This window comes from Mixophyes fleayi, chromosome 2, assembly GCF_038048845.1.
Source record: "Mixophyes fleayi isolate aMixFle1 chromosome 2, aMixFle1.hap1, whole genome shotgun sequence".
Lineage (NCBI taxonomy): Eukaryota > Metazoa > Chordata > Amphibia > Anura > Limnodynastidae > Mixophyes > Mixophyes fleayi.
This window is the reverse complement of record NC_134403.1, coordinates 221,780,074-221,808,000: the sequence shown is the minus strand read 5'-3', so window position 1 is coordinate 221,808,000 and position 27,927 is coordinate 221,780,074.

The window sequence follows — 27,927 nt, the reverse complement described above, 5'->3', positions numbered from 1 at the left end:
ATAACCTGTTTGAAAAATTAAGGGATGTCATTGCAACATGGCTTATCCTGCTTGGACTCTCCTGAGGATATGTGATTTCTGCTAACGCCACCAATATTGTTAGAGCATTACAGCGGGGGGAATTCCATCACATTTTCTGTTTTTCTCACACAATCAACTTGGTGGCAAAGAACTTTTTAAAAAATGACAATGACATGCAGGAGATGCTGTCTGTGCCCCGAAAAATTAATTTTCAGGATTGTGCAACAGCATGTAGGAGAATGCAGCAGCTGCAAGAAGAATAAAATTTGAGGGGGAATGTACTTTAGTTCAGCAAAGTAGTCACCTGTGAAGAGAGTGCAGACACTGAGTCAAGTGATTCCCCTAATTAGACTTTTTGAGAAGCAGAGAAATTGAAGGAGGAAATGAAACAAAGCAAATCCACTAACTATATTGTAATTGTAGATTAAGTACTTAATTTGCTTCGCCAGGATCCAAGAGTAATCAACAACTTGAAATCGGATTACTACATTTTGCCAACTGTGCTTGAACCCAGGTTTAAGAGCTACATGAAAAATCAGTCCGCATTTAACTTATGTGCAAAACAGAAAACTAGTTTGCACCCCTTGCATTGTAACATGGTTTTGTCCAGGAGACTAATATAAGATACCTCTTCATTTAAGATCCTTAATGAATCAGGCCCTATGTCTTTATTTCCCACTGTCCCAGATCACAAGAGATGCAATAAGCTCCTGTTCAGCAGGCTGAGAGCTCAAGTGGTACATCACACAATGACGTGTCATTGCGCCCTCCTTTTGTTTTTCTGCCAACTGCTTCTAGAAAAAAACTAAGTTTTCCCAAGACACCCAGTGGTGATGCAGATGAGTCAGCACAACATTTTGACATTTGGGCTGGTCTAAAAGAATTGCCCAAAAATCATGACAGTTCTGCCATAAAATGAACTACAAATTCCATGAGGAAGGCCATTATCGACAATTACATCAAAGTGCACGGACTTCTGTGATGGTGGATTCCAGCGGTGATGAATTAGTATTGTTTGAGGAAGATGTATACAATGATGAGGGTGAATATGATGACAGTGTAGATTGCAGGTGGCGAAATCTAGCTAAGAGAAGGGAGCTACCTGATGCTGGTATGCTTGGTAATATTTTGGGTAGAAAGACATCTTCGCAATTTTATGTTTTCCTACACTAAATTGTCACCTTTATTAGAGAGGTTTTTTTTTTCCTTTAAAAAGAAATTTTTTCGTTTCCCTGACTTAAAACCACTATGCACTTGAACATAGGCTTTAGCACATGAGGTAGAGGATGGACAGTGATAACAACAATGTCATCCCTACTGTTTCTGTATGATCTATGGCACAGTAGAATGTCACTGGAGACTTTTATGAACACTGACAGCCCTATCATTACAATTTCTGTTTCAGCACTGAACCCTGCCACCTCTCCTGTTTCTGATTGAGCTATGGTACATAAAATGTAACTGCAGATTTAGACCAAGCCAGCCAGCCCTATAATTTCTATTTCAGCTCTCCTCTTTGTGTGTTACCTATATAACACTGTACATTATGGGACTGCAGATTTAGAAGACCAAACCTGCCCTATTAATTCTATTTCAGCAATGACAATTAGCAATGGAGCTCTCCTGAATGTCACTGTAGACTTTGAAGAACACTGCTACCCCATCCTCTTTCTATTTTACCTATGTTGCTGCCCAAATGCTCTACAGAATGTGCTACCCCTTCTGTGTCCCTCTGTGAAACAGCGCTGGATCGCCGCGGAGGGTAGTGCTTATAGAATCCAAAACTCGCGAGATCCAAGATCCGACGATGTACCAAGGACGTTTTGCCTCATTTTCAATTCCAAAAAAGCATTAAAGTACAGAGTCGGCTCAGCTCGGTACTCGGATCTGCTAAGTTATAGTATGTTCGGTTCTCAGGGAACCGAGCCTGAGCATCTCTAGTTAAAACTCACATTATGTCTTTTTCTAGTATAAATCATATATGTCTATGTTGCATACAAATTTCTGAATCCACCATTGCCAGATGAGCATGCTTAGGTTATTTCTGTTTTGATTATGATGATCTGCAATGTTTTGCTTTGCATTGAAGGGGTTAATGTTTTGTGTTGTAATCACTTGAGGCAATCCAAGTCTCTCACTGGAGAGAGCTAGATGTGCCCTATTGAAACTATTGAACGTCCAGTCCAGATCAGCATGCCGATTCATGTGTACACACTTATATGATTTTACACGATTTACTTTCAAATATGTGCTCCTCATAAATTATAACCATTGGCTGAAAAGAGCATGACTCTGTAAACTCTATTAGGATCTGCCTACACTGCTGGTTGTGAGTGCATACACACTTCAGAATTTGCCTGACATCGTTCCATCATTTATAGAGATTTTTAGTCTGGTTCTAAAATCAAATGAAACGATACAATGGGCTTTGGTACAATAAAACATGATTGTGGGAACGTACACACTAATGCAATATCGAACCTAACAGTTGTTTAACATGTGACTGGCACGATAATCGAGTGAACCTGTTGTTCGCACCCAGCTTTAGCTAGGACTGGCTCTAGGCAAGACCTATAAATAGATATGTGAGCAATTTCTACCTTCTGTCAAAGATGAAGGTCCATCTAGAACAGTTTGTTAAAAAGGACCAATTTGGTGGCTGCACGTGTGGTGTCCATACACAAGTTCATGTGATTGTTAGGTACCAAATAGAGTAAGAATTTTGCTTCTTTCGCACCCCATCATCAGCATCCTCTCACAAGCTACTACATTGGAGGATACATTTATATGGTGGCCTTCATATGTTCTAAAGACGTCCTGTGTGTTAGGAACCCCTCTAACCGGTACAGCACAACCCGGAGTCTGCTCTGCCAGTCAGGTGTTCACTGGAGCCCCTAGTGGTGGGGACAGACTTGGCCGCAGACTAGTGTGGTGCCCCAAAATCTGAGTACCCTGGGGTGTATCTATATGTTTTTAATTTGTTAATTTAATTTGTTAATTGATAAAAGTGTTTATAAAGATTTAAAAAAAAAATATTTAGGGAGAAGTGACAGTTGGGAGTGGTTGGTGGTTGCCGGGAGTAACAGGAAGGAGGAGTGTGTGGCATAGCAACAAGTCCACTAACTTTGGTAATAACTGTGAACTCCCAGAAGGCAGTGGGAAGAGGAAAGTTCTAGACTTCGGAGGGAGAGAGATCCCTGTGTCTGCATAGACTGAGCTATGTACTGAGAACAGTGTGAGAGGAGAGAACATAGAGAGGTCTGTGAATACACACAAAAGAGACTGTGCAATACAAAAGATCATCAGCTTATTTGGCGTGAAAAAGTAATTTATGGGCCCCAACCACGTGCAGCACTTCTACTAAATTCCTGTGCACAGTTCAACCCAGGACTGAGTGTAAATATGGTAACGTTACCAAGATAATATTGGTGCACCAAATGTTTAAGTTGAATATTAATGTTAAGTGATTTACCTGAAAATTGATTTATTATTATATGTTAAATGCTATTGTGCTCTATGTTGATCAAATGAGTGTTTTGTCATTGCCATTAAGTTGAAGGGGTCAGTGGCGCGGTGGCTTACCAAAATTATCTTTACCACATTATTAAACCCAAGTTATTTGACCAATCCTTGTCCCTCTCATTGAAGTATTTATCTCCTGACCACCGGATGTCCGAATAAAAAAGAACCTGACTCGTGTCTGGAGGACAAGGTAAGGGAAGGAAATCCCATCAGTACAGGACCACCACACTAGCAGAGGGTCGTGAAGTGCGTACCGACTAGGGAGAACCCAGGAAAGCGGAGTGAGGTCCAGGCAAAGGTCGAGGGCCATCAGGGAATCCAAAGAACAAGCCAAGGTCAAGGGTCACGAGCAAACAATAAAGTCAATAATCACGCCAAAGGTCAGGGTCACAGGAAACACAGGCAAGGTCCAAATCCAGGCAAGGGGTCATACACAGGCAATCCGATCTCAATATCCAGAGGACAACACTGGGAACACAGCAGGTCAGCAAACTGGTACAGGAAACTATAACCGGCAGGGAGGCTAAGCCCTCCCTGCCTTATATACTACCACTGACCAATGGCAAGCATGGTAACCAGCAGCCAAATCAGCTGCAGGAGATGAATAATTATAATAAATTGTTCCCTATGTTCTGAGCACGCTCCCGGCTGCCCCTAATGCCGGGACGTGGCACTACAACCACAGCGCGTCCCGGTCATTGCCTAGGCAACGGCCGGGAAGAAACAGGAAGTGACGTCCCGGTCGTCATGGAGACGGCCGGGACACTTCCTGTCGGGCAGAGAGAGTCACGGCAGCCTGAGGCACCACCGCGACTCATAACAGTACCCCCCTTGAGGAGGGGTCAAGGAACCCCGACAACCAGGTTTTCCAGGGAATTTTTTGAAAAATTATTTTAAATGTTTGGCAGCATGAAGCTGTCTTCGTGGAATCCAGGACTGCTCTTCCAAACCACGATTCTTTCATTGAACTAGGAAGTGCACCTGCCCCTGTACTCTTTTAGAATCGAGAATCTTCTGAATGGTATAACTCTGCGGTTTGTTCCTATTCTGCACAGGCGAACTTGACGACTGAGATAGATTAGAGTATAACACAGGCTTAGGGAGGGAGCAATGGAACATGTTGGGGATCCTCAACGAAGCAGGAATTTTCAATCTGAAAGCTACAGCATTGATCTGCTTGATAATGGGGAAGGGACTGATGAATTTAGGCCCCAGTTTCCTGCAAGGCTAACGGAGCCTAATATTGCGTGTGGACAGCCACACTTTCTGGCCCACTTTGAGGGAGCAGGTGGTACGGTGACGGTCCGAATTGTTTTTTGTAAAGAATGAGGCTCGTTTTAATGATGACTGTACTTTCCTCCAGATGACCTTGAGATCCCTGGCTGAGGAACGAATTTCCGGAATACCAGCGGACTTGAGAGAGCACAAGGAATTGGATCTGGGATGATAACCAAAATTGCAGTAAAATGGAGAGATTTGAGTGAATGCATGACACGAATTATTATAGGCAAACTCTGCCCAGGGTAACAAGGAGGACCAGTTGTTGTGAAATTCCGAAGTGTAACAACGCAGGAACTGCTCTAAGGACTGGTTAACCCTTTCAGTTTGCCCATTAGACTGAGGGTGGTATGCAGATGAAAGACTGATCTTGATGCCAAGAAGGGAACAGAAGGATTTCCAGAATTGTGCTATGAATTGGGAACCACGATCAGAAACAATGTCAACATGAAGTCCATGGAGGCGGAATATATGCTGGATGAACAGGACAGCCAGATTTCGAGCACTAGGGAGCCTGGTTAGTGGTATGAAGTGAGACATCTTGCTGAATCGATCTACTACAACCCATATGGTGTTGTGTCCTGCAGAGAGTGGCAGATCGACTATAAAGTCCATGGACAAATGAGTCCAGGGTTTTGCAGGAATGGGCAATGGAATCAACTGACCTACCGGACGATTCCTGTGAACTTTATTCCTGGCACAACCCTCGCAAGAGAGAACATAACTCCTGACATCAGTAGGTAACGATGGCCACTGTACAGTACGGGATAAGATTTCCAACGTTTTCCGGATTCCGGGATGTCCAGCAGTCTTACTATTGTGAGCTTCTGCAAGAACCGCCTTCCTTAAATAAACCGGCACAAATAAACATCCCTCCGGGGTATTATCAGGGGCTATCCTTTGAATAGGATAGAAACCTTTGGAGTGTAATGCTCAGGTCTTGGGTCAGCCAAGCGTGGATTATGGAAGGGGGAATGATAGGTTCCGGATTCGCAATTGGAACATGATTTGCCAAGAAGTTTCTGGACAGAGCATTTGCTCGGACATTCTTAGAACCTGGTCGGTAGGGGGATCACAAAATCGAATCGAGTGAAAAATAGCGACCAACGGGCCTGTCTGGGGTTCAGACGTTTGGCCGACTGAATATATTGTAGGTTTTTATGATCCATAATAACGGAAATCTGATGAGTAGCACCCTCCAGCCAATGACGCCACTCCTCAAAGGCCCACTTAATTGCCAATAGTTCTCGGTTTCCTGCATCATAGTTGGCTTCTGCCGAAGAGAACTTACGAGAAAAGTAGGCACATGGGTGCAGACGGTGAGTATGAGAGTCCTTCTGAGACAAAATAGCACCAGCACCGACATCAGAGGCGTCGACCTCAAGAACAAATGTTTTTTTAGGATCTGGGTGTCTAAGGACCTGAGCGGATACAAAGGCCTTTTTCAAGCTTTCATATGCAGCTTTTGCTTGAGGCGACCAATTAGTGGAATCCATTCCTTTGCGGGTCAGGGTGACAATAGGATCCACAATATCAGCAAAGCCACGAATGAATCTTCTATAATAATTGGCGAAGCCCAAGAACCTCTGGACCACTTTGAGATTATTTGGTTGCACCCAATCCAGGAGAGCTTGGACCTTGGTTGGATCCATGGAGAACCCTTCCGAAGAAATTACGTAACCTAGGAAGGATACCTTCTGCACCTCAAACTCGCACTTTTGCAATTTCTGTAGGACCTGTTTGACGTGACCCCGATGTATAGTTAATGACTTGGAATAGATGAGAATGTCGTCTAAATAGACAACCACGAAACAATCAAGGATCTCTCGTAGCACTTCATTAATCAGATCTTGAAACACAGCAGGTGCATTACTGAGGCCAAACGGCATGACCAGATACTCGTAGTGACCAGAGTGTGTATTGAGTGGTGTCTTCCATTCATCTCCCTCTCTGATGCTGATGAGGTTGTATGCTCCACAGAGATCGATTTTGGTGAAGACGGTGGCACTTTTTAACTGATCGAATAGCACTAAGATGAGAGGGAGAGGATAGGTGTTCTTGACTGTAATTTGATTAAGGCCCCGGTAGTCAATGCAGGGCCGCAGTCCACCATCTTTTTTTGACACAAAGAAGCATCCGGCACCTACAGGAGATTTAGATGGCCTGATGAACCCCTTCTCAAGATTCTCCTCAATATAAGATTGCATGGCCTTGGTCTCGGGACCAGAGAGAGAATACAAGCGCCCCTTAGGTAACTTGGAACCAGGAATCAGCTCGATGGCACAGTCAAAGTCGCGATGAGGCGGTAGGGAATCAGCAGCTTGTTTAGAGAACACATCCAGGAACTCATGGTATTGAGAAGGAAGCTGCTCAGGAACTGATTGCAGGATCCGGAGTGGCAAGGTCAAGCAGGACTGTGAACAAAAAGAGCTCCACTGGATAATCTCTCCTTTCACTCAATCCACAACAGGGTTATGACGAGAAAGCCACGGATGACCCAAAATCAGCGGAACTGATGGACAGTCGATAAGGAGGAGGGTTATGGACTCTGAATGGAGAGCTCCTATGTTCAGTTGTAGTGATGGAGTCTCCCAAACAATTTTGCCTCCAGGTAAAGGACTCCCATCTAGGCCACAAACTGTAACCGCAGAACGAAGCTTGACCATAGGAATCCTGGCGGAACAGGCAAATCCGATGTCGAGAAAGTTGCCTGCAGCTCCACTATCAATGAAGGCCGACAGGGCCACGGAACTGGCACCGAAAGTGACTTGTGCGGGAATCAGGACAGCATTCTTTTGGAAAACAATTTGCAACCCTAAGTGGACCTTTCCCAGAGATGCGCCCTTTTCAGGTTTGTATGGACAAGAGCAGGAGAAGTGGCCCTTATTGCCACAATAAAGACATAGGCCTTGCGACCGTCTCTTGTCTCTTTCCTCTGGAGGAAGGCGAAACGCCCCTGACTGAGTAGGCTTCTCAACATTCGTGGAACTGGAATAAATGCAGACGAACAAGAAGACATCTCTTTCTCTGTCCTCCTCTCCTTGATCCTCCTGTCAGTTTTAATGGCGAGTTGCATAAGGCTCTCCAACGAGGTGGAGGAAGAATACTGCACAAGTTAATCCTTAATCTCCTCTGACAGTCCTAAGCGCAACTGGCTGCGTAATGCTGGATCATTCCATTCACTGTCAGGCGACCATCTGCGGAATTCAGCGCAGTTCTTCTGCCAAGCGCCGGCCTTGCTTTAAGGCCCGTAGATGAACCTCAGCAGAGGCAACTCGATCTGGATCATCGTAGAGGAGGCCTAATGCGTTGAAGAAAGCTTCCAATGATTGCATGATAGGACTCGAATGCGGTAGGGTGAAAGCCCAGGACTGGGAGTCACCCTGCAGGAGAAGGATGACAATTCCAACTCTCTGCTGTTCTGAACCAGAAGACCGAGGTTTCAGCCGAAAATAGAGTTTGCAGCTTTCTTTAAAATTCCGGAACAGGGCTCTATTTCCGGAGAACCGGTCCGGTAAATTTAACTTGGGTTCAGCAACAGAACCGGAAATGGGCAGTGTAGTCCAGGAGTCCTCCTCTTGTGAGGACAACCGCTGGGACAAACCCCGGACCATTTGGTACAGGGTCTCTAACATGACCCGCTAGGGCTTGGAAAGGAGAGGATTTGGTTCTGCTTTCTTCCATCCCAACTTCATCTCCGGAACGTCTGTTAAGGCCGGTTATAATGTTAGGAACCCCTCTAGCCGGTACAGCACAACCCAGAGTCTGCTCTTCCAGTCAGGTGTTCACTGGAGCCCCTAGTGGTGGGGACAGACTGGGCCGCAGACTAGCAGAGGGTCGTGAAGTGCGTACCGAATAGGGAGAACCCAGGAAAGAGGAGTGAGGTCCAGGCAAGGGTCGAGGGCCGGCAGCAGACAGGGAATCCAAAGAACAAGCCGAGGTCAAGGGTCACGAGCAAACAGGAAAGTCAATAATCACGCCAAAGGTCAGGGTCACAGGAAACACAGGCAAGGTCCAAATCCAGGCAAGGGGTCATACACAGGCAATCCGATCTCAATATCCAGAGGACAACACTGGGAACACAGCAGGTCAGCAAACTGGCACAGGAAACTATAACCGGCAGGGAGGCTAAGCCCCTGCCTTATATACTACCACTGACCAATGGCAAGCAGGGTAACCAGCAGCCAAATCAGCCCCAGGAGGTGAATAATTATAATAAATTGTTCCCTATGTTCTGCACACGCGCCCGGCTGCCCCTAATGACGGGACGCGGCGCTACAACCACAGCGCGTCCCCGTCGTTGCCTAGGCAACGGCCAGGGAGAAACAGGAAATGACGTCATGGAGACAGCCGGGACACTTCCTGTCGGGTAGAGAGAGTCGCGGCGGCCTGAGGCACCGCCGCGACTCATAACACTGTGTTGAAGTAGCCTAACCCACTTTCTCTATTAAGAGTTATGTAAAGCATTTAAAACTACATCAAAGTAAATGGTACCCTTTGCTTTTATTCAATCTATCATGGATTATTTGAAGCATCAAAAAGTTCCATTTACGAAAGTTTAATCAAATTTAGGCTCAAAATTTTAAAAAATCTGCTTCCAAATCATAACTATATCAACATATCAAAGTCCTAGTTCACTCATCCATCAATCAACCACAATCTCTGTCGGAGTGGCAGGTAGAACAACAAAGCAAATTTTAAACTAGCAAGATTGCTTAAATGTTAACATTTGAGTTTTCTTTTAGGAGGCACAGCTGTGTTTGGAGAATAATAGTGACTAGCTGCCATAGTGCTGTCATAGTTCTATATAAGACATCCATTCCTGAAATGTTGCATGGTACAAAAAGGCATAATTTGTAAACATGTCATTTTTGTTAAGTGTGCTTTCTGGGAGAATGCTCTAGGATGTGTCCTGCTGTACTTTTCTCTATGTCTAATAATTCTATTCACAATAAATGGTGCTCATAGTATTGACTGGTTCAGAATTTTACAGTTAAAATATTACAAACCTTTAAGTGCCAATAATTAAGAACTTACATTCTCCTCTTCATAATTGTAATCAGGTAATTTAACAGGGCATTTGAAGTTGTTCACAAATGTAACATCCCTTTTCCAGGATTCTCTGGGAATTGGTGTATGTAAATGAAGTGGATGTAAGATTATCTCTTACCTCTCTTATTCAGGACAGGGCCTCCACCCAAGTCTTCTCTTCTGGGGAGTGTCCGGGACCATGAACACCAAGTGGAGACTAGGGATGTGCACCGGCGACTTTTGAGGTCTCGTGTTTTGAATCCGGATTTTCATTATTTTTGGGGTTCGGATTTGTCTCGCAAAACACTTGACGAAAGGTCTCGGTTCGGATTTAAGGTTTTGGATTCGGATTTTTTTTGGAAAAAACATAAAAAGTTTAAAAATCAAGTTTTTGGGCTTATTTTCACTCCTATGCTATTAGTAACCTCAATAACATTCAATAACAAGCATTTCCACTAATTTACAGTGTATTCTGAACACCTCACAATATAGTTATTAGTCCAAAACGTTGCAACGAGGTATCTTTCTGGACTGCGTAGAGGAGTGGGTCACCACAATATATATAATAAGAAAACCATCAACTTGTATGATTCGCACCAATAAATGTACCTGGACTGCGTAGAGGAGTGGGTCACCACAATATATATTAAAAACCCTGAACTTGTATGATTCGCACCAATAAATGTACCTGGACTGCGTAGAGGAGTGGGTCACCACAATATATATTAAAAACCCTGAACTTGTATGATTCGCACCAATAAATGTACCTGGACTGCGTAGAGGAGTGGGTCACCACAATATATATTAAAAACCCTGAACTTTTATGATTCGCACCAATAAATGTATCTGGACTGCGTAGAGGAGTGGGTCACCACAATATATATAATAAGAAAACCATCAACTTGTATGATTCGCACCAATAAATGTACCTGGACTGCGTAGAGGAGTGGGTCACCACAATATATATTAAAAACCCTGAACTTTTATGATTCGCACCAATAAATGTATCTGGACTGCGTAGAGGAGTGGGTCACCACAATATATATAATAAGAAAACCATCAACTTGTATGATTCGCACCAATAAATGTACCTGGACTGTGTAGAGGAGTGGGTCACCACAATATATATAATAAGAAAACCATCAACTTGTATGATTCGCACCAATAAATGTACCTGGACTGCGTAGAGGAGTGGGTCGCCACAATATATATTAAAAACCCTGAACTTGTATGATTCGCACCAATAAATGTATCTGGACTGCGTAGAGGAGTGGGTCACCACAATATATATAATAAGAAAACCATCAACTTGTATGATTCGCACCAATAAATGTACCTGGACTGCGTAGAGGAGTGGGTCACCACAATATATATTAAAAACCCTGAACTTTTATGATTCGCACCAATAAATGTGGACTGCGTAGAGGAGTGGGCACTGGGCACCACAATAAAATATATAAAAAACCTTCAACAGGTCTGCATTACACTGCACATACGGCTGCTCCTCCATCCTCTCCATCATATACATGTTGGAGTTTTAGCGTGTGACAACCTCTTGTTTTTGATAATGTCAGTGCATTTAGAATATTTTTCAATTTGCCCCACACCACTGAATGTACTTTATCTATGATACGCATCTATCTATCTTGACTGCGTAGTGTGGTGGCCCCAGTACACAATTTGGTACCGAGGCCACAATATAATTAAAAAACCCTCCACGGGTCAGAATTCCACCAAAAAAGGGTATGGACTGCGTAGTGTGGTGGCCCCGGTACACAATTTGGTACCGAGGCCACAATATAATTAAAAAATTGGGCATCAACTGTCACCGTTGTTTAATATCTGATACACCTAAATATGGACTGCACAGTGGAGTGGCCCCGGTAGTAAATTTGGTGCCGGGGCCACAATACCTACTCCAACTTCCAAGTGTAGTGTTTATAAAGACAGACAGCGTCGAAGTGTTATTAGTTGACTTTCTTAACCCTAAAATTGTCCCTGTTGCAAATATTCGTGCAATGGACAGTTACTTTTTTATTGAAAGACTCAAGCTTTCAAGTGTAGTGTTTATAAAATATAAACAACAATACAGTAGTTTTAGAGCACGTCAATACCTCTTGTTTTAAATTATGACAGGGCATTTTACTTTTGGTTTAATTTCTTGAATTTGTTTAAATTTGGTTTTACTTTTTGAACATGGCAAACGACTGTTGATTGGTCATATAATGCAAAAAAAAAAGTTCCAAGATGGAATTGTCCTTGGGCCCTCACACCCACCCTTATGTTGTTGAAATAGGACATGCACACTTTAACAAACCAATCATTTCAGCGACAGGGCCTACCAAACAACTTTGGCTGAAATGATTGGTTTGTTTGGGCCCCCACACCAAAAAAGCTATTCATCTCTCCCTGTACAGACTAAACAGGCTCTACTGAGGCAAGATGTCGTCCTCATCCTCAACCTCTGATTCCTCTCCCCTTACAGTGTGTACTTCCTCCTCATCACACATTATCAATTCGTCCCCGCTGGACTCCACAACCACAGGTCCCTCTGTAGTATCTGGAGGGCAGTGCTGTACTTCATTGAGGAATTGATTATTCATTTTTATAAACATCATTTTTTCAACGTTATGAGGAAGCAACCTCCTTCGCCGCTCACTGACCAGGTTCCCCGCTGCACTAAAAACTCTTTCCGAGTACACACTGGAGGGGGGACAACTCAGGTAAAATAGAGCCAGTTTGTACAGGGGCTTCCAAACTGCCTTTTTTTCCTGCCAGTAACAATATGGACTGTCTGACATGTCTACTTGGATGGTGTCAGCAAAGTAATCATCCACAATTTTTTCTATTGTGACAGCATCCAATGCAGCGAGAGTAGACATGTCTGCAATGGTTGGCAGGTCCTTCAGTCCGGACCAGATGTTATCAGCATCCCCGCCAGTGCCTCTTTTAGGAAAACTGAGCTTTTTCCTCGCAGCCATAGATGTGGAAGAAAATGAGGGTGGAGCATTTGGCATGTCATGGTCCTCTTCAGAGGACAATCTCCTGACCAGCAGGTCTTTGCACCGCTGTAGACTTGTGTCCGCCGGAAACAGAGACACAACATACGCTTTAAACCGAGGATCGAGCACGGTGGCCAGAATGTATTCCTCTGACTTTAAAAGAGTGACCACCCTCGGATCCTGGCAAAGCGTACGAAGGGCTACATCCACAAGAGCTACATGCTTGGTGTAATCGCAATGGCTTACCAGCTCCTCCCTCACTTTCTCCAGCTGCTTCTTCAACAGCCTGATCAGGGGAATGACCTGACTCAAGCTGGCAGTGTCGGAACTGACTTCTCGTGTGGCAAGTTCAAATGGCTGCAGAACCTTGTACAACACGGAAATCAGTCTCCACTGCGCTTGACTGAGGCGCATCCCCACTCCTTTGCCTATGTCGTAGGTGGCTGTGTAGGCCTGAATGGCCTTTTGCTGCTCCTCCATCCTCTGCAGCATATAGAGGGTGGAGTTCCAGCGCGTCACAACCTCTTGTTTGAGGTGATGGCAGGGCAGGTTCATGCTTTTTTGATGTGCCTCTAGTCTGCGGTAGGCACTGGCTGAATGCCGAAAGTGTCCAGCAATTTTGCGCGCCACCGCAAGCATCTCCTGCACACCCCTGTCACTCTTGAGGTAATGCTGCACCACCAAATTAATGGTGTGGCCAAAACATGGGACGTGCTGGAAATTGCCCATATTTAATGCCCGCACAATGTTACTGGCATTGTCTGACACCACAAATCCCCATGAGAGTCTAAGTGGGGTAAGCCACTGGGAGATAATTTCCCTCATTTTCTCTAATATGTTGTCAGCGTTGTGCCTCTTATTAAAGCCTGTAATACACAATGTTGCCTGCCTTTGCACGAGCAGCCATTTTGTAGTTGCTGCTACTGATGCAGCTGTTGCTGTTGCTGCGGAAGGGGATGCATCTAGCCAGTGGGCTGTCACAGTCATATAGTCCTTCGTTTGCCCAGAACCACTTGTCCACATGTCCGTGGTTAAGTGGACAGTGGGTACAACCGCATTTTTTAGAGCACTGAGGACACTTTTTCGTACTTCTCTGTACATTTTTGGTATCGCCTGCCTAGTGAAGTGGAATCTCGACGGGATTTGGTACCGGGGACACAATACCTCCATCAACCCTCTAAATCCCACTCCACTGATGGCGGACACCGGGCGCACGTCTAACACCAACATTGCAGTTACAGCCGCAGTTATACGCTTTGCAATAACTGTATTTTGTGGTCATGGCAAACGACTGTTGGACAGTCAATTGTTTTGTGAAAGACTTAGCCGTCTTACGACTTCCCCTCTGGGAAGATGACCGACTAACAGCAGCAACAGCAGCAGTGGCAGTAGTAGGCGTACCGCTGCAGGATTCCTCGGATGAATCCCGTATTGAGGAGGACTCAGTCTGGCTGCTGACTTGGGCTGCAGGAATGAATCTGATGGAGATTGTGGAGGAAGTTGACGAGGAGGGTGTTGCTGGTGTGTATCCAACTGGACCACGGGATTTAGGTGTCCCTGTACCGATGAGGGTCCTAGCCCCAGTTCCTGAACTAACCACTGAACTATGAAGGTTATTCAGGTGACGTATAAGGGAGGATGTTCCTAGGTGGGCAAGATCCTTACCCCTGCTTATTTGAGCTTTACATAAGCTACATATGGCCATACATTGGTTGTCTGGATTTGGATAAAAATAACTCCAGACCGAAGAGGTGCATTTTTTGGTCTTCTGACCAGGCATGACGATGGGCTTTTTCATCCCATGGACATCAGCTGTTTCCCCCCCTGGTGCCTCATTTACAATAACCACATCACCATCCTCATCATCAAGTTCCTCCACAGCGCCAGCTACATCATCAATAGCCTCCTCCCGAGCCACCTCTTCCCGTACAGTGATGGGAAGGTCAGGCTTGACAACCACCAACATCCTTGGACTCGCCTTGTGGATTTGTGATAATTTCTCTTTAGAAGGCAGAGTTGTTTGCTGTTTTGTTGCTGACAGCATAACTCTCTTCAATTTTTTGTAGGGGGGGGAGGAGGAGGAGGGCTAAGATCCGTGGGTGAAGCTGAACCACTAGTCATGAACACGGGCCAGGGCCTAAGCCGTTCCTTGCCACTCCGTGTCGTAAATGGCATATTGGCAACTTTACGTTTCTCCTCAGATGATTTTAAGTTTCTCTTTTTGCTACTTTTTCTTAACTTGGGCTTTTTGGACTTTACATGCCCGGTACTACGAGATTGGGCATCGGGCTTGGAAGACGACGTTGATGGCATTTCATCGTCTATGTCATGACTAGTGGCAGCAGCTTCAGCATTAGGAGGAAGTGGGTCTTGATCTTTCCCTACTTTATCCTCCAAATTTTTGGTCTCTATTATATGTAGCACAAGATACTGCAGAATGTGTGAACTTGGTAATATTGCAGTACCAATGGACTTATACTGCTGGATTGGTTTTGCAAATTTGGTTATAATTATATTCTTTTTTTTTTATTTTTTATTTTTTTTAACTTTTTTTTTTATTTTTTAAAAACTTGGGAATAATGGGGAAATAACTATGCCCTTAGAAGCACAGAGCACAGGACACAGCACCACTGGACTGAACAGGACACAGCACAGGACCCAGCAGCACTACGGAACTCAGCAGGACAGAGCACAGGACACAGCACCACTGGACTGATACTGCAGAATGTGTGAACTTTGTAATATTGCAGTACCAATGGACTTATACTGCTGGATTGGTTTTGCAAATTTGGTTATAATTATATTTTTTTTTTTCAATTTTTAATTTTTTATTTTTTTTTACTTTTTTTTTATTTTTTAAAAACTTGGGAATAATGGGGAAATAACTATGCCCTTAGAAGCACAGAGCACAGGACACAGCACCACTGGACTGATACTGCAGAATGTGTGAACTTTGTAATATTGCAGTACCACTGGACTTTTACTGCTGAATGTGTGAACTTGGTAATATTGCAGTACCAATGGGCTTATACTGCAGGATTGGTTGTGCAAATTTTGTGGTAATTAAAAAAAATTAAATTAGTTTTTGGTATTTTTTTAAATAACTTTTTTTTATTTTTTTAAACACAGGGGAATATTGGGGAAATAACTATGCCCTTAGAAGCACAGAGCACAGAACACAGCACCACTGGACTGAACAGGACACAGCACAGGACCCAGCAGCACCACTGACCTCAGAAGGACAGAGCACAGCACACAGCACCACTGGACTGATACTGCAAAACACAGCACAGCACAGCACAGCACAGAACTAAACAGCACAGCACAGAACTAAACAGCACAGCATGAGATCTACCAGGACAGAGGACCACCTAACACACCCTCCCTCTACCCTGATCAATGCCCGAGTGAAGACGGCGGCGACTAGCGGGGAATTTATAGGATCCGAGTATCGCGAGATCGAACAACGGGATTATGAGTCAGAGCCTCAGTTTCAGATTTGAATTTGGCGCCAATACCCGGATCTGTCTCGGATCCGACTCGGATCGGCAACGTTCGGCTGGGCTCGGATTTCAGAAATCCGAGTGCGCTCATCTCTAGTGGAGACTTGGGTAAATCCTTGATCCCCACTATAGCTATGATCACAAACATGACAAACACTTTCATGGGACACAAGAATGATGTAGAAGCCACTCCAGCACACTTATTAGATGAGGATGGACAGCAACCACTTTTCTATGTTTTATAGCAAAAATATACTTGAAATATAAAGAAATGACAGGACATCAAACAACTCAACATATAATTATAAAGGCATTGATTACTTGAATATTAGAAAGCAGTTTGAATAGCAACTCCGATAATTTCCCTTGCACTATTACCTTTACCTCTCAGTGCCTATAGATGAGGTATCTCTGGCACTCTAATTACCGTAACTGGTTTAATTCAACTGGATCCTGTGTGGTCCATTTATCATTGGTGGTTAGAGGACAGCAGTGCCACTGGCATTTATGAAGTCAAGGCTCATTGGCAAGCCATAACTGCAGACTAACACTGAGAATGGAGAATCTGACTTTATTGGCTACTGCAAATGACTGGCATAGGCAGCACATGCAGAGTTTGATGGGACCCAAGCACTGGACAAAGTGAGGCTTCTCTGGTGGCAATGGCGTTCATAGGACACCATTAAAATGATAGGCTAATGTCATCTTGAGATGGCGTTAATTTTTTTAGCCTTGTTAAATTGGGTCACATCACAGTCGCCATAGAAGGTTATGGGGACTGCAGTGACCAACGTTAAACAAGATAAAGCAGAATACATTTTTGATTTCTCCTTCTTTATCCTCTTGATAAATTTAAAGAAGAGCTGCAATGACAATTCTGTAGAAAAAATAACTATTTTCTCCAGATTTTTGGCTTATCTCAGTAAGTAGACCTCTAAATATTAGACTCTGCTCAGGGTTATATTGCATTTCACTAATAGAATATGGCTTGTCTTTGCCTGCAGCAGTACTTCCCTTAGCATTTTAACTCTTTACGTAGGTTATGCAATAATATTGCAGCATTTTACATACTTCACATCACACTATACTTTACCCAAACCCTTTAAACATGTAAATGCACAATACGACTTTTAGCTCTGTGGTTTGTGCATACTGGTGACCTTTCACCCTTCACAGTCTATGCATATGCCTAAACTAGGCAAATAGTCATTGAGTTGAATACAGTACTTTAAACAGGTGTCTTGAAATAGAGATCTCTTATGTCCCTGGTAATCCAGTTATCACCCTTCCCTAGAAACAATATCACAGTTGAACACTCTCACACTATGAAGATGAGCATCTTGAATTTGAACCCAGTCACTTGAATAAATGATGTGTTGGTGAGCTCTGGCACACAGCAGGTGACAGTCAATCACTTCACTTTTTTACCTGCAAACTAACACTAAGAATTAAGGAATTGGTCCTAGTGGCTACTGGGCATGCGTGTCTTAGGTTGCTCATGCATAATATGATTGGACCCCAGCACTGGACAAAGTGAGGCTTCTCTGGCAGTGATGGAGTCCATAGGACACCACTAAAATTATAAGCAACCTTGATATGAACAGAAAAAGGGCATTTACAGGGTTGCCTCCAAAAATGCCTGAAAGATACTAGACTCATCCTCTGTCTCAATGGTTGGTCTCACATCCAGATGATATTGAGAGGTGAGGGTGTACTTGGTTGTCCAGGTTGCTGCCTTGGCTGTGCTGAAAATTTCCTCACTGCAATGTTGTTGGAGCACAGTTTGCCTCAGTCCACACATGAACAGTTTTCCCACTGACAAATATGCCAGGGAAATAGGTTGAATTATTCTCTTATTTAAAATTGAGGATGATGCTCCTCAAAAATATAAAAATATAACAAATTTATTGTCTTATTTAAAAGGCTTTGCAAACAAATATTTTTGTAAATATATCCAGAAAGGGCAGGATCTCAAATATATTAATGTATTCAGGGGCGCACAGAGGATTTCTCAGGGGGGGTTTCCTCAACCCCCGGGAAAAAAAAAAAACCTAGAGACCTAGCTCCGTTTCGTCTGCACTGTAGTATACAGCAGCCGCGGCGCTGTCAAAGAAGCGTCCGCGGCGGTGCTGTATACAAAACAGCACCGCCGCGGACGCTTCTTAGACAGCGCCGCGGCTGCTGTATACTACAGTGCCGATATGCAGGGCACTTTTTCAGCGGAGGGGGGGGGGGGGTTTCTGGAGACCCAGAAACCCCCCTGCGTGCGCCACTGGTATTTTTGAATTCCGAGCAAAACTTACCAGGAGGTGCCTAAAACCTCCAGCAGGCATTGACTCTGTGTCACACGGCGGACCCTCAATCCCCCTGGCCACGCCTACCTCTCTGTCATGCCCAGCACTGAGTGCCGTGATCCTCCCCTGTCGGACGCCATCTTGCTTTCCAGATCTGCGCATATGCAGGCCTGATCCTTATATTTCCTCCTTTCACAATTCATTGGATATCCTCTCATTACCTGGAGGATATTTAAGGCACCTGGTGCAAGGCTAGGTGCTTGTTCTTTGTCTCAGCTTCTATGCTAATACCTAGATGAGGCTCCCTGTGCTCTCCTAGCACTACTCTGCATTATTGTATAATCTGTTCTCTCCTGGCGCTATTCTGTATAATTGTGTATCCTGCTCCACTGTTCGCAGTGGTAATATATCTGCCTGCAGACTATCCCATCATAGGATCCAGTTACACTGTCCACAGTGGTATAATCCGTGCGCAGACTATCACGCTACATGATCTGGCTCCGCTCATCTCCTGTTGACCCACTACTACCTGCTGTCTGCTCACTATCTTACAAGTAACTTCAAGACATCTGGGATCTCCAAATGGATCTCACCTGCACTCTGTCAGAAGACTGCTACCTGCGGGGCAGAGGTTGCAAAGTTCATACCTATTTACGAGGGGCCCTGACGAACCCCATCTGCTTTGTTCGACTCCGTACCTCTGGGTTGAGTAGAACCAAGCCAGGCAAATCTTAAGGGTTCGAAAACTCCAGTGAACGTGAGACTCTGGAAGCTGCTGCCTTCCATACTGATCTCACTAATAAAATAAATGACAAGTTTCTCAATCAGTTCATATGTGTACACAAGTGCTTGAAGGGGTGGGTAGATGAAAATGGAGGATACAACTGTAAAAAAATACAAAGCACTCTGCTGCGACCAGCTAGAAACGCTAACACTACAGATGAAACTTGACTAAAACTAGAGATGCTTGGGCCCATTTTTCGGAAAAACGAGTCCATCTGAACATAGCCGATCCAAGTCTCGGTACTTTCTCACGCCCTTCTAACTGAAAATGAGGCAAAATGTCAGTGTTGTTTCGTCGGATCTCGTGAGTTTTTGATTCTATAAGTAACGCCCTCCACGGAGATCCTGTGCCATTTCACAGCGAGATGCAGGAGGGGTAGCAGGCTTGTTGGCAGTCTCCAGTGCAGTTGGGCAACGTCATAGCTAAAACAGAAACATGAGGGGTGGCAGTGTTTTTCAAAGTCTCCAGTGACATTCTACAGAGTTATAACTCACACAGAAACAGGAGAGGTGGCAGCTTTCAGTGCTGAAAGACAAATTATAGGGCTAGCAGTGGTTTTCAAAGGCTCCAGTCACATTGTACTGTGTTATTATAGCTCACACAAAAACAGGAGAGGTGCCAGTGTTCTTGCCAGTATACAGTCTACATGCCATTGCTCAATGTCAGTGTTCAAAGATAAATAATAGGGCTGGCAGTGTTCTTAAAAGTCTACAGTCACATTGTACTGTGCCATTGCTCATACAGAAACAGGAGGGATTGCAGTGTTCTTGTCACTCTCCAGTCTCCAGTCACATTGTTCTTGTCACTCTCCAGTCTCAGTGGAGTTAGTCCCACAGAAAGAGGGGTATCAGTGTTCTTTTCACTCTCCAGTTTCAGTGTACTCTGATGTAATTACCGGTAATGGCTGTCAGGCTTTGAGGAGCACTGTACTGTCAAACTCGAGGAGCACTGTGGACTACAGATGCTCAGAAACCACTAACTGGTTTTAGCACCATTGAACCATGAGGTGCAGAGTGTAACCTACCCCTGGTGTTCACCAGGGAACCCCGCAAGGTGAATTGGTCTTTGCTGCACAGGGTACGCAGGACACAGTCCTCCTAGACAGTCACAGTAGTGATTGAGAGTGGTCAGAACGGTCCGGGTCAGAAACCAAATGGGAACAGACAGTACCGAAGGGAGATCCACAGAGAGGTCAGGCAGACCGAGGTCACAAGGATAGGACTAGTAGGGGAATCCAGAAGAATGGTTGACAAGCCTAGAGTCACAACAGAGGCAAACAGGCACAATCCAGAAGAGAAGTCAGGGAAGCTGGGTCAAAGCCAAAACAGGAGCAGGAACATGCAATAATGCTGGAGAACAGGAGACCTGATACTCTGGCACCCTAATGGTGTCAGAGCCAGTTTTAAATAGAGGCAGCCAAGCTCTGATAGGAGGGGAAGAGGGCGGCCAGATCTAAGGTCAATTCCATCTTGCACCACTTTTCTTTTTTTTCTGCCACTGCTGTGTGGAAATGTTTCTTAGATGTGCTATGTACTGCCGTGTGTTTGTGTCGTTCCTCTGTCGCTTATCATCCAGCCAACTTGCTGCAGTCTTTGTCAGAAAGTGTATGAAAATAATATTGTGACCTGTGAGGTGGTCAAAATTGACTGGGAATTACTGTTATTGAGGTTAATAATAATGTTGGAACAAAAAAAGAGCAAAATTATGTGATTTTACTAGAGGGCGCTCCCCCTGTAACTGTGGTAATTTTACAGCTAATACAGGGTGACGAGTGCTGACCCCCGGCCACCCGGATGCGTGCCAGACTAATCCAGACAATGCACTAAAAAAGAGCCATTGTAATTCACAGCAAAAAGCAATTTCATCACCGAGCTTTGAATCAGCCCCAATTCACAAAAAATTATAATATAGTTAGGTACCTTTGACGTAAAGTGCAGATTACAAACACTTTGTGCAATACTGATGAAACAGCAGCAAAGTGGAAGGTAATACATATACACATCTTATTTAGACATCCATGCTTACATTACTTCTGCAAGCAGCATTGTTCTTTGCTAATAAAACTATTGTCTTTATACCGTTCAAAAATTTTTTAATTAATCCACCATTCTTTGAACGTTGATAGTAGGATTTGGTGGAGTTACAGAAGCGGTGTCACTAATTCTGGTCAATTCTTTTACAGTAGCCAAGACCAGATGTCAAAATGTTGTGCTGAGTCATCTGCATCATCAATGGGTGTCTAAGATTTTTGCAAAGCACACAACACTATATCGCACATGTAGGTAACATTGGCACACAGTGGTAGCTGAAAGGAAAAGTGGTGCAAGATGGAATTGTCCTTGGAACCTCCCACACTTATGTTGGATCTTAAAAAGGACATGCACGCAAAACAAGCTAACAATGGGCTTAAGACACCTAAGGTAACATTGCTGTTAATGAACTCTACTGTGGCAAGATGTTGTCGTCGTCATCCTCAGCCTCATCCTCACCCTCATCAGTTTGTACATCATCCTTACACATTATTAATTCATCACCGCTGGAATCCACCATTACAGAAGTTTCAGCATTTTGATGTAGTTGAAGGGAAAGGCCTTCCTCGTAGAACTTGAAGTTCATTTTTATGAACATCAACTTTTCCACATTGTGAGGAAGTAGCCTCCTACACCGTTCGCTGACAAGGTTCCCGGCTTTCACCCAGCTGTAATACTCTCACAATATTGGTGGCATTATCAGATATGACATATCCTGAGGAGAGTCCAAGCCATGTTGCAATGACATCCCTTAGTTTTTGTAACAGACTGTCAGCTGTATGCCTCTTAGTGAAGCCGGTGATACACAGAGTAGCCTGCCTCTGACAAATGTGACGTACTTGGGTACATGCTGCTGCTGTTCCTGCTGGTGAAGGTAACTCACCAACCCATTGGGTTGTCACTCCCATATAATCTTTAGTTTGCCCAGTTTCTGATTTTCCCAACAGCTTGCCATGAACTCGCTTCAAATGGCATAACATGGATGAGGTTCCTAGCTGTTTAAGGTCCCTGCCTCTACTGACTGTGGCTTGACAAATGGCTAGACAACTGCTGTTGTCAGGATTTGGGTAAAAATAATTCCACCCATAAGAAGTGGATTTTTTGGTCTTATGCCCAGGCATGACAATGTCCTTCTTCTTATGACATACAATAACTGCTTCCACTGGTGCTGGACTTACACAAACAACATCATCCTCATCAACATCCTCATCAGCTACACAAATATCCCCCTCATCCTGTTGCAATTCCAAGGTGGCATCCACAATTTGTGTATCACCGGCTACACTTGGGTTGTTCATGCACACATCTGCAGAAATGCTGAAAGGGGCCTTCTTTATGGGTACAATGTCAGAAAAGGCAGGATTATACATAGCATTCGTGGATAGACTCTCCTAAGAAATTTGTGTTATTTCTGATTCTGAACATACATTTTCCTCTAATGCCTTACTGTTTTCTTCCAGCTCGGCTTTTACACATAAAAGTATTTGCTTGGATTACAGGGCTTTTTTTCTTGACCAAGGTAAAAGGTGTTTTTTTACATTTTTGTTTCCCTGACTTAACATTATGACTTTGAAGAACACTGCTAAACCCTCTTCTTTCTTCTCTACCTATGACGCTGCCCAACTGCACTAGAGACTGCCAAAAACTGTGCTGTCTCTGCTAAGCCAAAACACAAAATTAATCCAGATCCAAAACCAAAACCAAAACCAAAACACGGTGTCCGTGAACATCTAAACACAATTAAGACTAAGAACTAAAAACAAAATTAAGACTTCTTCTAAAGTATTAGCTAACTGCAAAAAGTCACAGTTTGCATATGCAAATATACTGTATGGTAAGCAATCCGTCACTTTAAGTTGCTTCCACCAATTGAATGGTCCTAATTCTAAATGGTGAGTGTACCGAAATGTATGAAACTGAGACTTTTGCATTTCATTAATACTTTAGAAGAAGTTCGAATTAGTCATTTTTGCTGTAGAATATATATATATATATATATATATATATATATATATATATATTGTAACAAAACTCACCCATCTCGTGGCACTTTTGTCACCTTCTGTTGCAAAAACACCCAGCAGATATCAGCAACACGAAAACTTTTTCAAACTTCTATCAAATATATTTATTGTTTGCATCACAATAAATGGCAATTCTTCTGTCAGGATGACACCAGCAAGCAACCCCTTTTGCTTGCACCTCCTGGTGACCCTAATGCTTACTATGCACAGACCAGCTCACTACTGACTGGCCAACTAGTTCAGCATCAGTCACCTCTAACAAGAGCACAACTCAAGGTTAAATACACAGGTCTCCTCCTACAGGCTTGGGTGACTGACAGGCGACACTCCCACCTTGTCTTTAAAGGAAGTTTCCTCAGGTGCTCTGTAACGCCTATTCAGTACAGCCATCCCTATCAGCTCTGCTGCTAGCTGGGGTTACAAACACGTTAAAGCATGTAAGTAAATCACATTTTACATCTACTTTATCACGTCTCCGACCTGTACATAACTGAACCTAAGCACAGTGCTACACCTGTATATTATCATCATCATCATCATCATTTATTTATATAGCGCCAACATATTCCGTAGCGCTTTACAATTGGGAACAAACGTAATAAACTAATAAACAAACTGGGTAAAACAGACAGAGGTGAGAAGGCCCTGCTCGCAAGCTTACAATTTATGGGACAATGGGAGATTGACACATGAGGTTAAGTATACATTTTGCATCTTGGCCCAGCCAGACTGCAAAGGTAAGGTGAATCATAAGCTAAATGATCCTGTCACACAACAATGTTGGTCAGGGGGTAGTTGTCTTCTGTGAAATTGTGTAACAGGCTAAAGGTAGTGAGGTTAAGAGGGTGGTTGAGGAATATTATAAGCTTCTCTGAATAGGTAGGTTTTCAGAGAACGCTTGAAAGTTTGTAGACCAGAGGAGAGTCTTATTGTGCGAGGGAGAGAGTTCCATAGAGTGGGTGCAGCCTGAAAAAAGTCCTGTAACCGGGAATGGGAGGATGTAATGAGGGTGGATGAGAGACGCAGATCTTTTGCAGAACGGAGTTGCCGAGTTGGGAGATATTTTGAGACAAGAGAGGAGATGTATGTTGGTGCAGCTTTGTTGATGGCCTTGTAGGTTAGTAAAAGTATTTTATATTGGATTCGGTAGAAGACAGGCAGCCAGTGTAGAGACATACAGAGTGATTCAACAGAGGAATAGCTATTTGCAAGGAAAATCAGTCTTGCCGAAGCATGCAAAATAGATTTTAGGGGTTTGAGTCTGTTTTTGGGAAGACCAGTAAGGAGGGAATTGCAATAGTCAATGCGGGAGATGATTAGTGCATGAATTAAGGTTTTAGCAGTGTCTTGTGTGAGATATGTGCGGATTCTGGAAATGTTCTTTAGATGTATGTAACATGATTTAGATAGAGAGTCAATGTGGGGAACAAAGGATAGGCGTGAATCAAGGATTACACCTAGGCAGCGAGCTTGTGGGGTGGGATTTATGGTCATGTTATCAACAGAGATAGAAATGTCAGGTATGCTCTTGTTGGCTGGTGGGAATATTATTAACTCTGTTTTAGAAAGATTAAGTTTGAGTTGACGAGAGGACATCCAAGATGATATGGCAGAAAGACAGTCAGTTACACGGGACAACACAGATGTCGAGATATCAGGAGAGGATAGATAGATTTGGGTATCATCCGCATAGAGATGGTACTGAAAGCCAAAGGAACTTATTAGATTTCCAAGAGAAGCGGTATAGATAGAGAACAGCAGAGGACCTAGCACCGAGCCTTGTGGTACTCCAACTGATAGGGGAAGCGGAGCAGAGGTGGCTCCAGCGAAATTAACAGTGAAAGAGCGATTAGAGAGGTAGGATGAGAACCAGGATAGAACTGTGTCTTGAAGACCTAGGGGTTGCATGTTTGTATGAGAAGAGAGTGGTCAACGGTGTCAAATGCAGCCGAGAGATCCAGGAGAATTAGGAGAGAGTAATGGCGTTCAGTCTTAGCAGTGATCAGATCATTAACAACCTTGGTCAGCGCAGTCTCTGTGGAGTGTTGAGAACGAAAGCCAGACTGAAGAGGATCCAACAGGTTGTTTGCGGAAAGAAAGCGTGTGAGGCGAGTGTAGGCAAGTCTCTCTAGAAGCTTGGGGGGGCAAGGGAGCTGAGAGATGGGACGGTAATTTGAGAGAGAGTTTGGGTCGGAGTTTTGTTTTTTTAGAATAGGAGTAATCACTGCATGCTTGTATAGTGATGGAAAGATGCCAGTAGAGAGTGAGAGATTACAGATTTGAGTTAGAGGTGAAATGAGCACAGAAGACAGGGATCTACCAATTTGCGAGGGAATAGAATCAAGAGGACAGGAGGTAGAGTAGGAAGATAAGAAGAGCGTAAAAATTTCCTCTTCATTTGTGGGGTCAAATGAAGAGAGGGTGTCAGAGGGTAATGGGAAGGAATTGAGCTGATGGCTTGTTGAGGAAGAGGATACCATTTCTAGTCTGATCTTGTCAATCTTGTCCTTGAAGTAGGAAGCAAGATCCTGAGCACTGATAGTAGATGGAGGGTTCGGGGTGGGAGGATTGAGAAGATGATTAAATGTATTGAAAAGGCATTTGGGGTTAGAAGCCTGAGCATAAATAAGAGATTGAAAGTATGTTTGTTTTGCAGTGTCCAGAGCATTTCGATAAGAGTGGTAGACAGAAGTATATGTGAAGAAGTCATTAGAGCTTCGAGATTTACGCCAGTGACGTTCTGCTTTACGGGACAGTTTTTGAAGATTTCGTGTTGCTTTGGTGTGCCACGGTTGACATTGAAGTCGACGTGTAGTATGAAGTGTCGCTGGAGCCACTTGATCAAGGGCGTTGCTAAGGTTAGGTGAAAATGAGGTACTGCCATTTTAGGGGATGAGAATGTAGAGATAGGGGAGAGAAGGTGTTGGAAAGAGGTGGAAAATTGTTGAAGATTAATAGAATTAAGATTTCTACGAGTATGAGGAGGCTTGGTTGAGTTAGACAGTAGAGAGGTTAGAGCAGTGGGGGTGAGAGTGTAGCTGATAAGGTGATGATCCGAGAGGGGGAAGGGTGTATTAATAAAATTAGAAACTGAGCATAGTCTAGAGCAAGATCAAGGCAGTGGCCATCCTGATGAGTAGATGATTCAATCCACTGGGAGAGGTCAAGTGAGGATGTTAGAGAGAGTAGTTTGGATGCAGCTTTGGAAGGTGGGTTATCAATGGGGATGTTGAAGTCACCCATGATGATGGTGGGGATGTCTGAAGATAAGAAGTGAGGGAGCCATGCAGAGAAATCCTCAATAAATTGTTGGTGTGCTCCAGGGGGACGATAGATCACCGCAACACATAGGGAGAATGGATTAAAAATGCGAATAGCATGTACTTCAAAAGATGTGAACGTGAGTGATGGGACATTTGGTAGAACTGTGTATGTGCACTGTGGGGAGAGAAGTAGTCCAACCCCACCTCCTTGTCTGCCTTCAGGTCTGGAGGTGTGGGTGAGATGGAGGCCACCATGTGAAAGTGCTGCAGGTGAGGCAGTGTCTGATTGCATGAGCCATGTTTCTGTTATTGCCAGAAGATTGAGGTTTTTTGAGAGGAAGAGATCATGAACGGAGGTAAGTTTGTTACAAACAGAGCGTGCATTCCAAAGGGCACATTTAAAGGACTTAAGAAGAGAGGGGAGACAGGTGATGTGTTTGAGGTTTGCTATAGAACGGTAGTGCTCAGATGTATGTGTGTGTGAGGAGTGTGGGGGACCTGGATTAGGTGATATATCACCAGCTAATAGAAGCAGAGTGAGAGAAAGATAGGCAAGGGGATTGTAAGATGTGTGGCCTTTTATTTTCTGGCGACAGGTGGAGGCTGTACTTGTTAGAGATAATAAATAGGATAACAGTTCATGGGTGTTAAATAGAGGTGAGTGGAGTAATGCATGTGCAATATGAACAAATTTGTGTGTTGGTGGAGGAGTGAAAGATGACACAGTCCTAAAGATCATGCCATGAAATGAGACTAAGAAAAGCAATTTGTAAAACATTGTGATAAAAGGGGTAAAAGCAAAAAGCAAGGGTATTTTAAAAATTACCTCTTTGCAGTCGTCCATATAAATAGACAAGTAGTGCAGAAATAGGCTGTGGCAGATGCAGCTTATTGCTGGGAGTAAAATCAAGTCAAATGTAGTCCAATGTTTGGCCAACTGTGTTGTCTAACTGTGCATTTTCGTCCACTTTGTGAGAAAATCCCACTTAGTGTAGAATTCACACACGTCTAACCCCACATACGTCTCCCCATAGATATATAACTTGGTTTGCTGCCTTTTACCTGCAGACTGTTAGCTCCATAGCTAATTCCACTCGCATTGCCACAATATATATATATATATATATATATATATATATATATATATATATATATATAAAACAGAACAAATATTT